Here is a 14,932-nt window from a genome sequence, read left to right on the forward strand (position 1 = left end):
AATTGATCAAGTTTAATTTCAAATCGCAGTCGCAGATGATGGCCCCTATACAGCTAATATATCTGATTTTACATATACTTTAGGCTGTTAGGCAGTTTGTATATAACATTGTTACATAAAAAATTCTAATTTTAAGATTCAAGCATTATGTTCTGAGAGACATTCTTAGAAAAACTAATAATATGTAAATTGAAAGGTAGTATTAATTAAGATTAGCACCTAATCATTATATCACAATATTTCAGTTCAAAATATCTCTGAAACTTAATCATTTTCATATATTTATAAGAAATAGAAATAAGATATGTATTGTCATAAATATAAAGTATAATATTTTTACTATAAACCAAAGTCAAAATATATTAAATTCAAGTAGGTTGTGCGTCCTCTATACGTGCGCTCGCAAACCGTGCGCAATCTCCAACCGATTTGCCACTCGACGGTGCGTCGAGCTTTACACTTTAAGTACTTAGCGCGGTAGGTGCGAGTAGTGACAGGTTCTTGACCTACTTATTTGTTTTGAAAATATCATTTTAACACCAACCCTTATGACGTTCTATATCGTTGTTTCAATTATACCGCGTTTTTTTTTTCAAAATTATGAAATAATAAAAGGAAATTAAGGAAATTGATTTAAACAAAAGTCTCATTAATTCATTTGTAGACGTAACTTTAAAGTATAATATATAACAATTATACTACTTTTTTACTTTAGGGCTTCGTCATAATTATTTTGAATTAAGATTCTTGGCTTTCCCTAGATCTTAGATAGTACAGAGATTTTCGCCAATGTCCGATAATAACTTAGAGCAAAATTAAACTACCGGCTGTTTGCTGTTCAAATTCCTAAGTTTTTGTAAGCTCGGAGATGTCGAAGCATCATATTGTCACGTTAAGACAAAGATACTGTTCAACATGTAGCAAAAGACGTTACATGTAGTAATTTTTTCATTAACATTTACCTGCGGTAGGTATTTCTTCGTGTCATTGTATAGCATGTGTGTGTTTTTGTCTTAATCCTCTTATTGAAACTGGTATAATTGTAGTAATAACAATGCGAAATTTGAAAAGAACACAAACAAAACTACATAAAAGTAACAAAAAAGTTTTTTGCGATAGCGAAAACGATTTTTTGCAGCTTCAGAACAAATAAATTTTATCCCTAGAACAACAGATGACAGAACAATGCAGTTAAATACCACGTTTAATGGTAAATTCGAACTCCAAAAGTAGGTAAGTCCATAAATAGAATACCGGAAGAATAACCAATGTGATAATCAAAACTTTGATTTTTTTACTAAATTTGACTTTTATAAAAAGGAGAAATAATAATTTTTATATTTTTAAATATTATTTAATCCCCAAATAACTTCAAAAATAATAATACTTTTAAATTCTATAAAATATAATTGAAAACCTCACAACAAGCCTTGTCGATAAATTTGACAGTTATATAATATGATAGCTTGTAACTGATGTAAAGACAATAAAGTATAAGTTTTGGCGAGAAATCTTAAATAGGCTTAAAGGCATATACAAAAACACACAATAGCAGTTACTTCTATTGAAATCATATTGTGACTATTTTGTACTCATACTATGCAGAGAGTACATATAGATATATACCAAAAATATTATTTATTTGGCTCGTGATGTCGTCTACTTAGTAAGGACCCGTTTTACGTTGTTTTAATGATAACCATGTTCTCTTAGAGCGTCGGTGATCATTAATAATTAATAATTTACTAAAATAGTTTGTATTTAATAGAAACTTATTATTACTTTAGGAAATCGTTACACTATAATTGTGTTTTCTCGCAAATGATAAAAAACCGACTTCAATTACGCTGATCAGTAATACAACGTAGATAGACGAAAAATTATGTGGTGTCATGGGACACCAGGTAGGAACGAAGTTCCTTCGGATAGTATAGAAGCAACACAATTTGAAAAAAAAAATGTTGAATTTTATATATATTTTCTAGTTCTTGATTTTTTTTTTTTTAATTTTGTTGATTGGTTTTTAATTAAGTACATAAAAGTATTTAGGAAATTTAGTATTTTAGAAAATAACAAATATCGTAAAATAAAATAAATCAAACAAAATAATAATAATAATAATTCAAACTATTAAGTGAAATAAAAAAAGATGTGTTTTTATTTCTTTTTGTCGACAGTATAAAATTACATATTTAAAAAAAGTTTACTAGTAATATTTTAGTTTTACAAACGTCATATTATACAGTCGTGTGACTGATATTTGACTTCCGTTATATATTTTTCTTACGGTTTTAGTATCACATTTTTTTCAGTTCGGTCGCCCAGCCAAATGTCAAGCCTGCCGTAAGGAACTTCGTTCCAAATAGTCAAGTAAAAACGCATTATTAGGTATAACTCGAAAAGTACTTGTCAGATCATTTTTTCAGATTAAATCTAATTGGGACCACATGACAAGCACCATCTTTCAATTAAAAAAATAATCAGAATCAATCCAAACTTGAACTATCGAAATCGGTCCACTCACGATTCGATGATTGAAGTTCTGAGTTAACATGCATTAAAAATACAATCAATTGAGAATCTCCTTCTTTTTTGGAAGTCGGTTAAAAAGTAACATTTTATTAAAATTTTACTCGAGGGGTAGTATACTAAGAAAAGATCGGATGTGCTTATAAAACTTATATCATAACAGTCTAACTTTATTTCTACAATTTAATCATCTTAGTTATGTCAACAGCGAAGTCTATAAACTCTCTCTCTATAATCTCGAGATTGTTGTTAGGGTGACAGCGTACTGAGTAGACAACATTTACGTAGTTGTGAATCTAGTCTGCTAAGTTTGCTGAATTTAAAGACAATTAAAAGATGGAAATATTATTTCTATTATTAATTTTTATTTAAGAAAGAGTGTATAATATATATTTCATATAAAAGTGTGTGTGTTCAATTCAAACACGGCAGACTGCAGAAGTGAAACTTCTGAAAAGTAAGCCTACGAGATATTTTTTCACCGAGAATGTAAAATACTCTGCAATGTACTCTTATCTTATTCTAATCGAGTTTCAAATTATAACTATTCTAAAAAAAAAAACCCTAAAAAAAGGTAAAAAACCAATTTAGTGTTAATGTTAGAAACACTCAAAAAGATTTTAGACAAACTTATAACCTATTGGTCGTTACATTTAAAGGCTTACAACACTGCGAAACAACCGCTATGACTAACAACTGGATACAAGAAATAACTGAATACGCTTGGCTTATTTAATTATGATAAAGGTATTTTTTATTTAGACAAACAATTTACCAACATACCATAAAAGTTATTTGTTGAAAACGCTCCATTTCAAAAAATGTCACATATTTCTGCTATTTATGTACAAAATAAAGCTTTTAGAGCGTTTCAAAGTTTGATACCCTCAAGGTTTTGGCTGTAAAAGTGCTGTAAAATAGATAAGCAATTTACAATCGCACCTTTGCAACATACTCGTATAGGCTATCTTTATTACGCTGCCAACTATTTTGAGGTGTTTATGTAACACTTGATAGTTAGTTATTACTTTTATTCCACTTATCTACTCGTACCTGCTTACCATAAAGCAAAATAAGCGCCGCTAAACAGACCCATTAACATATTTCTAACCCTCCTACGCCTGTTTATTATAAGTAACGTACATATGTATATATGTGTATATATCATGTATTTTAATGAACAGTTTGGCATTGTTATTAAGCCTTTATGACAGCAAGTCGATACTTTTATCGAGGGGCTAATATTATACTGTTTCATTTTGTTTTCTGTGCCATAGATTATTACTTTAGTAGCGTGTAATCACGATAATACGCTGTATCGAAAAGTCGACGAACTTGTCAGTTAACGATAAAATGGTATCATAATTATCTATTTTAATCATCTAAATTACTGGGATTACAAATGCTTCTTAGAAAAACAGCTTTGATGGTACACGCTTCGCTTTTTAACTCTGGTATTGTATAGTTAATTGTGAAGGGCCATTATGAGAGTTTGATAAAAAAATATTACTACTATTTGCGTCATTAAATAAAGTTTTTATAGTATTTAGTTACTCGCTACTTTACTCTTTTTTATTTAACATTAAAATTAATGACTTAAGTTTTATTACTGTCCTGTTGAATTTAAACATATTTCATTTGCATGTTTGTGTAAAAACGTAACATAAAAAGTACATAAATCATTTTTACTACAAAACCTTACCCAATAATTATTCATGGCAGAATACATAATCATGGTTTTTACTATGACATCCGACAAATGGTTTCAGATTTGGCGAAACGATTTCAATGATTCAAAACGTCATACGAACCATCCAACCCCCTCAGTTTTATAAAGATTTACGAGAAGTCTGAAAAGCACATTTTTAGAGTGGCACTTCGCTTAGTGGATATGTGTGTTCGTGAAACAGGTCGGTAAATAGTCTGCTGATTTAACGTGGCCAGGGAACGTTACGCAAATCAGGAGATAGGAGTTGAGGAACAGTATCAATAACGAAGTACCTAAATGAATTTCTCTGACATATTCTAATATACAATATTGCTTATCTTATAAGTAAGCTTTGATTTTGACTTATGACATGATAAAAGTTAAATTTCCCAAAAGGAAACGAGAAATGTTTTATTATTCGACTAAAGCCGCTTGCTAAATATTGACTGAAGACGTAATTTATTTATGTCGACTTACTCTAAATTCCTTGAGTATTCCTTTTATTCCAATAAAAATCATTCTTTTGAATATTTTGTTTTGATACCTTTTATGACAAGAGCGAAGATTGCCTATTTAAAGGAAAATATACACATAATATATATTCCTAAGAAACCCCTTTAACGCTATTTAATAAGGTATACATTTTAATACACATACAAATATGCATATTTATATCATAAAATATGACTAAAGAGAAAAAAATCTACGCCTAACTTTATCTTTGCTTAAGATCAAATATACGTAGACATATTGCTACATAGACGGTTTAGTTTGAAGTAAAAAATTAATTTATTTATTTTGTAATTAAAATTTAGAGGAATAACAAATTATGAAAAACCATCTAAATAATAAATATTGTAGCTACAAACTTGGTTTAAAAATTGTTTGCTTCAAAATGTTAATTTAATTACGACAAAAACTGAAATAAAAACAAAGCTGCAGCTCAAAAAAAAATTAAAAAAACGTAAAACTACATTTGTTTAAACGGGTCAATATTATTTTAAATACACGCTTCAGTGCTATTTTTCGGGCATTGGGTGTGACATGCGGTGGTTGTATGGGAATGAAGGCAAAAACCACGGAGATCTAAACCGGACCGCCTGTCACTACCAACTGCAGATAATATCGCAGAATCCAATTTCGTGGTTTTGTTATCACCGTTAACGCAAATTTAAATCATTTTTCTTTTTTGTAAGCCTTCCATTATACTTAGTTATAAAATTTTATATCTATATAATCAATCTATTATTTCAAAGTCTATTTTGTATTTTTATATGATCCTGTAATATACAATTTTACAAGTAACAGTAAATATATATTAACGAATACAAGAATTTTTTGTATTTATAGGGCTTTTGTTTACTATATATAAACAGGCTTAATTATAATCCATATGCGATTTAACGGGCATATACTCGCTACCACTGCCAAGTAGTGCTATCATTTGATAATACAGTAACTTGGTAATAAGATTTGAGAAATGAGCGGCGTGTCAGCGACACGCTATGGAGCTTGATGAATGATTCCGTAATGCAACAGATCCTTATCTTATAATGAAAAACGTTTAACGTGCCGCGTTTAAACAATATAATCGCAATTATCTACATTGTTTCAAGCCCATTTATAGAGCTCAATTGAAGTTTTCTTACTTTATAACTAGTGGTTTTATCGTAGGTACAAAGGTAATTTACTAGTGCGATTTGTATTACGATTAATTTTACTATAAATACCTCTAAAACATGGACCTTTTCAATATTTTATTCTTAAAAAGTATTTAGTGACTTGGTATAACAATAATAAAAATAAACAGTTTGCATTTAAAATTTAGAGTGAGCGATATGTGTAATGTCCGTAACGGTAAAAATAGATGATTCAATAAAATATATTATATTATACTCATTATGATGGTAATCATGAGTCAGAACGAGAGCTTAATTAACTAGAGTCTGCGAAACTATCACGGAACACCGCGGTCATCTTAATGAATTTCATTTTGATTAAAATCTCTCGACTTACATAGTTACTGTAAAATGCGGGTAGAATATAATTTCAGTTTTATACGTTTCAACACTTACTGAAACAAATTCGATTAATATTCATTGATAAGTATAAAAAAGTCTCTAATACTTACTTAGAATTAGATGTCAATCAATTTATAATAACCTTATTTATTTGTTAAAAAAAAACTACAGCTACTTGTATTACACATGTTAAGACAATTATTCCCAGTTGGATATAAATTACGAATCTCTGGACTAAAATGAATCAGACTACTCGCTGGTAAATATCATGGAGCTAAATTGTTTAAAAAGTTTTAGGGCTACTTTCTTGGTCTTGGTTAGTTCAAAAATATTTTGACAAGATATAATTTAGGACGTGTGACGAGTAAAACGTAAATTAGGATATATCTAGTTACGCTGATGTTAACTTTTGCGCAACCATTTGCGCTTGATACTGTCTCTGATATGTAGGCTGCATGGCAGACCATAACCTTTACTCCAGGAACAAGAGAGTTAATTTATCAGATATTACACATACGTCAAACTATCGATAGAAAACTATTGAAACTATATTTAATATTATTAAACATATATAAAAGATTTTACAATATAATTAATACATACAGTGTTCCAAAATTAATTCGTGTAGACTGCAATTTCATTTAGCAATTTAGGGCTAAATTTCCCATGCAATATCGCACATAACCGCCGCTCATGAAACATTATGTGGGCATACAAAGGCATTAGATATTTAACCTCGCCGTGCTTGGCTACAAAGCGCCATTCTTGTCCGGATTATAATGAGTTACATTGTCGCTACCCGCTACCCGCTACCCGCTACCTGCATACTGCGGCAATTGATGTCCTTTGTAACAAGCGCTGATTTACGTAGCTTTAGCGTATTCAGTCTTAAGATATTTGTTTATTAATTATATTTTTCTTTTACAAATGAATAATAGTAGCTGAGTAAAATTATGAATTAAAAAAGCATTTGTATGATGTATTGTGACGTTACATGAAAAAAGTTTTTTATTATTGTTACTCATAATACGTGAAGTGTTAAATTATAACTAATTTTTTCTTGTATATAGGTATAATAATAATTATTTTTTTCCTGCGTTGAATTTATATATTTACTTACTAATTAAATACTTTGTAACAAAATACAATAAACGATAATTACATTGAAAAACGTTTAATGCTAACAATATTTACCAACCAAAATTGGTGACTTAAGAGAAGGTTTATCTAGAATTTTTTAAATGTTAGTATTTTTAATTTTTCGTCACCATTACGATTTTTATGAAATAATTATGTTTGCTCGCATACTAAAAAAAACAACTTCAATTATATCGACAGCTAACATAACGCAACTAGACGAAAAAATAGTCAAGTAAATACACGTTATCAAAGATTACTCAAAAACTACCAAATTTAAGGCGACCAAAATGTATAACACAACCTAACGTGAACATGTACATACGTAAATACGCACGTAACTAAAAGTCGACGATCGTCGACGAAAAAAATTCAATTAAACGCATAATAAATTCAAATTAACGCATTATTAGATATAACTCGCAGAGTACTTGTCAGATCTCAATTAAATTTAAATTGGACCACATGACACGCAACACCTTTCGATAAAAAAAAAACATCGAATTCGGTTCACCCAGTCAAAGTTCTGAAGTAATTTACGTAAAAAAATACAATCGAATGGAGAATCTCCTCTTTTTTTGGAAGTCGGTTAATAAATTACAATGGATAGAGTACAAGGATTAACAAATACATATGTCGCCAGAACCAGAAGAGTCTGGACAAAATTCTGACTATGAGACATATATCTGTCTATTTATAGGAGCCGGAATTGGCAAAATAAGCTTTCCTCATAACCCGATCCTTTTTCTTAATAGAAAACGAGAGTTTTAGGATTCAAAGACCCATTAATCGGATATTTATTCGGATTTAATACAATATAAAATGTAGGGAAAAACGGTTTTAAACGTAAAAAGTAAACTATTTAACTACTGTCTTTCGATTGGGATTCCATAATTTTTTAACTTTACCTTAATACATATATTATATTTATATACATATTTATTAGTATATTAGTATATGCACAGCGATCGTAAGAGAAATTATACTAATCACTTGTTATGGCCTTTTTTATTATTATATATGATCCGATTCGACATCCGATGTTTTTACAATAAAACTTATTAATCATAAATAAATCTGTAATAAAGTAGAAACAAAAAAGATACTATTTTAACTCAATGCCAAAATAATATATTTCTAGGTCGAGGCTTTGAGTATTTTACTAGGGAGAAAAACTAAATTATTGATAACAATTTTAATATTTAAAACACATGTGATTAAAAATTGACTAAAGATTAAATATCATACATAAGATTAAATAAATGCCCCACGAGAAAAAAACATGAAACGAAAATGAAATATTTAAAATCCGACACTTCTGTTAAATAAGTGTAATAAACTAATAATATATGAAACAAAATTCTTTGAATCGATTATCTTCTTTTTTTAACGTCGGTTAAAATGAATTACGTTTTACAAGTGAAGGTCAAATGTTGTACAGAATCCTTAAGAAATTAAAGTGCGAAATGTCTTCGGCGTTGAACGACGTCATATAGTTTTTATGGATGCCTCTTTATGTTACAATGTTCAGGTTTGAATGACATTTAACATTAAGGTTTCAAAGAAACTCACATTAATATGTCAAAAGAAGACATTGTTTTAGTATAATTAGCGAGGTTCACACTATTTGTTTCGTAAAATTTGCTTTAGGAAAGTAGTCTAGTCAACAAATTAAAAAACGAGTTAAATGTTGACAAAGTTACTAAAAATTTGATCCATAGCTCATTCATCATCGTTAAAAATTAAGTTACAAAATAATTGTGTTTGCAGGCAAACGAAAAAAAACCGACTTCAATTATATCGACAACTAATACAACGTAGGTAGACGAATAAATAGTCAAGTAAATACGCATTATCAAAGATCATTCCAAAAGTTGTAATCAGATCTCGATGAAATTTAAATGTGACCACATGATATAAACATCGGCTTTCGATTAAATTAAAAATCATCAAAAAAAATTTTATCATCAAAAGTTTTTAATTTGACTTATTTCGCTTTTGACGATATTCCTAATAATTTCGGAACACCTGTAAAAAAGTAGGCAATTATCTAAATACCGATGTTTACTTTATTAATTTTGTATTTGTTGTTGTACTTCTTGTTGGTGTTGACTTATGAATAAATAAATAAACAAAATAAATAAATCGGTACACCCAGTAAAAAGTTATGCGGATTTTCGAGAGTTTCCCTCGATTTCGCTGGGATCCCATCATGACATCCTGGTTTCCTTAACATGGTACTACACCAGGGATATCTCCTTTCCAACAAAAAAAGAATGATCAAAATCGGTTCATAAACGACGAAGTTATCCCCGAACATACATAAAATATCTCTAATATATAAAATTCTCGTGTCGCGGTGTTTGTAGTTGAACTCCTCCGAAAGGGCTTTACCGATTCTTATGAAATTTTGTGCATATCGGGTAGGTCTGAGAATCGAACAACATCTATTTTTCATATCTCTTAGTTGTAGGGGGGGGGGAGATTAGGGGGTTTAATAAGATATATGGCAAAACAACGTTTGCGGGAACAGCTAGTATATATATATATCCTTAAAGAGGGGGACAATTCCAATTTTCATAAACGTGTTAAATAGTTGTATTATTCCTTAATTAAACCAGATTTTAATAGCATAAATTTTTGTATTTGTAAATTTCATTTAATAAAATAATTTATTCGTCATTTTTCATCAAAAGATTTATTTTATAAAATCACAAATATTTACTTGAAATTATTTTAATTATAGTGATATAATATGTTAACTCTATAGCATCGTCAATGAATCACTCGACATTCGTAGCTGTGTTACATCGCTATATAGTAAGTGATACTTGAGATAGAATTATTTTGCGGTAAATCGTTTCACTATTAAAGCGATGGAAGGACCAATATCACGGCGTTTTGCAAAAGGATAAAAAGGGAAATAAAGTAACTTGTGTGGCGGGTTGGTTGCAAGATGCAGAAATCTGTGCGAGGCATGGGCGTGGGTGAACCGGTCTAGACGAGATGAACTTTAAGGATCGGACAAAATAAAATAAACCTCGATGCTTCGCGACAGCGACCCGGGACGCTGTTCTTAATATCCAATTCTTTGCAAAGGTTTGCGTGGAAAACCATAAATCTTCGTGCATTATATATTAGCCTATTATTAAGGCAGATAGGTCGTATAATCATCAATTGTTATAATGCAATTATTTATGAAATCACCCCAGCACGACAAAAAAGATGTAAAATTTCGAAGAATTGATGTTATTTCATTATGATAGCGCGGTTCCTTAGTAATTTTAATTCTGGTTTGTTTTTGTTTATACATGTAGGTACTACACTACAATCTAAAGACCTATTATTAAAATGTAATTAAACAGATGTTTACGTTAGCGATTGTTTCATTAAAATCATTATTGTATTAATATTACCCAAATTTTACAATAGGGACATTATAAATTTTATTTTTAGTCCAAATTTAGATTAGAACTTGAAATATACAATATAATTATGTTAATTTTAATATGCATTGTTTTTATCACATACTTCTAACAGATGTCACGTATCGGGGTAGTTATTTTATAACTAATTTATAATCGTTAATAGCGCTACAAATTCTTAGTCTTCTTTAAACTCCCGAGAGAAAACCTTTAATTTACCTTGAGTGGACACAATTGGAAGAAAACACAAGAGAGGGCGTCGCGCCGGATTAGATTAGCGCAGATAAGATTAGTGGCGTCGCAAGCGCGCCGCAGCAGCCGCCGCGCGCCGTCTGCCATGTGAACCTGCTAATTGCAAGTACCTACCCGAGCACTCGGAATTACCCGCATAGCGGCCAAATGCGACATTTCTCTATGTGTGTTCCTCTAGATCGCAATCGCTACGAAATGAGTACCGCGGGTCTGCGACCGTGCGACGACGTAGATCGACCATACCTTGGCCCTCGATGAATATTTACGAAGGCGATGCTCGAGCCGAGTTTTGCGGGCCGGACTCGGGCGGGGCTGCACCCTAATGCAATGATTCATATTATTCGGTTTGCGGGCGAGTTGAACGTCTTCCATTATTGTCATTCATCGGAGGAAGTGGGCGGCGAGGGGCGGCGCGGGTGCCGGCGGCGGCCCCCGCGCGCTACGCCGGCACTCAGTCGCTCGCCGACACTCTCGCTATTAGTACGCGAGAGCCGCGATGCACGTAGTCTACGCTTGACGCATTCGGTCCGTGTGTGTGTGCCCTCTCGTGATCCGAGGCCGGAGCCCGATCGAGCCACGTGCAGTGCACCCGGATCCGCATCCAGTGCCACTCGGCAGCTTACAAGCTGCTTCAGGAGCAGTAAACGTTCACGGTGCGGTGCAAGTGAACTCAGCAACTCGTACGCCGCAGGCGACGGCTCAGCTGACCGGCGCGCCTACTGCCTGCGAACGCACGGTGAGTGCGATCGATCACTGCATGCACGCGCCCAGAACCACTTTTTGTGTCTATTTCGAGTAGCTCGAGTTAATTTACTACTCGATAAAACTACAAATTTTATAGATTGAGATTACCTACCACAGCCATTTAAAAAAAAAATGACGACTACTTTTTTTGCGATAATGTGAACTAAATCCTCGTTGTTAATCATCCTAAAGTGTGGAAAAACATCTTTTTACGACAATGAGTGTGTACTGCTGAAAGAAAAACATTTTTTATTTGGTTTAAAATATGCAGTGAAGTGGTTACTTAACGTCAATTTACTGCTCCCCTCCCATAACGTTTTCATTCGTAGTAGGTGTCAGCTGATTTCCTGTCGGTTACCGGCTCGAACTCTTGCGCAAAAAGTATGCTACGTACGCCACTGCCGATGGCTCTACCTCCGATTCTATGGTGATCTATTACAACTGAAGCACAAATATAATTTTAAGTAATTAAAATTTTGTATTAGTGCAAAATTTAAGGAAGTTTTAAAAGAAAATCCTTTAAGAAAACCCAACAGAAGCCAAAAGTATATTTTTCCTGATCTCGATAAGTGGCGATCTGAGTCTGTTGTTATCTCTTATCATTATGCTCTTGCGAAGGTCGCGCTGATAAAAGGCATTGGTAGTCACGGATTCGAATGAAAGCTTTCTCAAAAGTAAAATTAGACTTTTTAATAAAATAGAAAATGTTCATTACTACGTATAAATAAAAAAAAACTTAAAAAATTAAATTTTATTAAGTTAAAATATTACTAAATAAATACTACTTCTTATTTGTATTTCTTTTAATAAAAAAAAATTGATGAAAAATGTTAATGTTGTAAAAGTTTTCTATATTGTCACCAATTCAAAACAAATCCACGTCACAAATTCTTCCACACAAGATCACAAGTTGGATATCTCGCAGACATCTGACTGATTCCTATTTTACATACCCTATTCCTATTTATTTATCTTTACTCAAAATTTATAATCTAAAATATAGAATTCTCAACAGAAGTGCTAATTTCGTTTTTGTCTACTTTTGTTTTACACTTTGACTCGTTAACTTAAAAATATTAAAACTACCCACTTTTTTATTGAATAGACTTTAAAATCGTAGAAATGCTAACGTATACGGAAGTACTCTCTTACTCTCTTCCGGTACATTCACGCGATCGAAGTATATACCTAGTACGTGGTAAGATCTTACGCGTTTTGTTTTAAAACTTTTCTGATATGTTTTCATATAGATATCATAAATGTGTGTATTTTTGTTTACCGTGTAATTTGAAGCTTAACATAGGCCATATTTCTTTTGGCGAATTGCTAAAACTGCATCTCTAAAAATAGTTCCATTTCAAGCTTTTATCTCTATTCTGTTTTACTTACGAGTATATCATACACAATTAGTAATGACACATATCAGTAAGTGCGTCAGACAAACAGAGTTAAATGACAGAGGACAAAAGTCATATTTACTAAAGTTTATTAAAATTACAATTGATGTAATTAATGACATTTTACTAACATCAATAACGCTGATATTATACTTAAAGCGTCTTTATGTAATAAATATTTTTACGTGTTTTAAATATTCAAATTAATATTATATAAACAGACAACATAAAAAATTACATGATGAATTTGTAATTAATTACACAGTAAGTAATTTTAAAATTATTTGTAAAGAATCCAAGCATTCTCTGAGTTTTGTTACTCAAATCATTATTTATGAATTAGACACAAAAAAGTATAGTTATTTCTTTTATACTCCGAGATACAATTCCACGTCCTGATATAAGTAGCTAATGGGTCAAGCCATTGTCGGAGGTTATTCAGCGCCGAAGAATGCGTCCGGCGCATTAGAGCAAATAGACTACCATATCTTGGATACAAAAGAGTATTGACACTGTCAGATAAGCATATCTCAGTGTACACTGTTCACTAATGTTGTAGGTATCGGGCTGGTTTACACTCATTGTTCCGTTATCGTATACGGTTAGCGCATTTATAGGACCGATAAGCAAATAAATGCACTCTTGCTGGCCGTGTCTCGCTGTCAGACAGTATTAGCTATTTAAGTTTTATTTATGTATGTCGTATACATATATTAGCGAAAACATGCGATATTTCGTTAGTAGAATTTTATTCTGAAATACTACATGTCGACGTTCAGTATACAGCATTATAACTGCGTGTAAAATAAATGACCGTTACAGACATTATTCGCGAGCATTTTATCACGACTAACTCGTGGAATACGAAATAAAGTAATTTCATTATACTTATTCAAGCTTGAATAATTTTTAAAGCCATTACTAACAAGCAAGTACTAACAAGCAAGTACTAACAAGCAAGTACTAACATTCAAGTACTAATATTGAAATCTGGCGCACGATTTTTTGCGACTTACCCAGATAAAACGTCGCGACTTGGCAGTGTGTTTCTTTGTGTCTATAAATATTTGAGAGCACATTTACACCGTCTGTAAAGCGCATTGTCAAAGTGCATGCGATTTTATCCGTCGTTCGACGGTCAGTTCGTTCACTCAGGCGTCCAGTCTATATTTAGTGGGCGTCGGTGCCGCGAGCCGGCGGAATGCAGGCGCGCGCCCGAACGCTGACCTACCACAACTTAGCTCTGATACAGTTTCGGCGCACGCACAGCCTTCAATACAGGATCAACCTGCTCCAAATTGTCTTTACGTACATGAATGCCAATGATCTCACTTTACTTCTCACGTTATGGACGTGCCAGCTTTATTGTACTTTTTTGTTATACAAAATGCGGAACTTGAATAAAAAAATTTCATCGGATTAACAAACACTGTTTATAATAAAATATAATTTAATGTATCATAAACATAATTCTTCTTCGTTTGAATCTTTACACAGGGCATCTACCTTTTTCAGTGCAAAATAAAACTAGCTAGTTACGTTACGCTATACGAGTGTAAATGATGTCTAGATTCAATAAAAACTTGTTTTTAATAACACAATTGATATTTTTGTTACATTTGACTGTGACTAATTAAATACTAAATGACAAGGAAAAGGTTTTAATTTGTAGAGATTGTTAAATTAAATATTTATTATATGTGTGTTAAAGCGGAAAAT

General features: G+C 31.8%; 1 long non-coding RNA gene across 1 annotated transcript in view; it reads left to right on the top strand.

Annotated features, from left to right (window-relative positions):
- The first annotated feature begins 11,666 nt into the window (after positions 1-11,666).
- The window catches only part of LOC123656409, a 32,824-nt gene continuing 29,558 nt past the window's right edge, over positions 11,667-14,932 (top strand). The window contains exon 1 of the long non-coding RNA XR_006743533.1: positions 11,667-11,808. This is a non-coding gene — a long non-coding RNA (uncharacterized LOC123656409). The remainder of the gene's footprint in view (positions 11,809-14,932) is intronic.

The sequence above is a fragment of the Melitaea cinxia genome, chromosome 9, assembly GCF_905220565.1.
Source record: "Melitaea cinxia chromosome 9, ilMelCinx1.1, whole genome shotgun sequence".
NCBI classification, from domain to species: Eukaryota; Metazoa; Arthropoda; class Insecta; order Lepidoptera; family Nymphalidae; genus Melitaea; species Melitaea cinxia.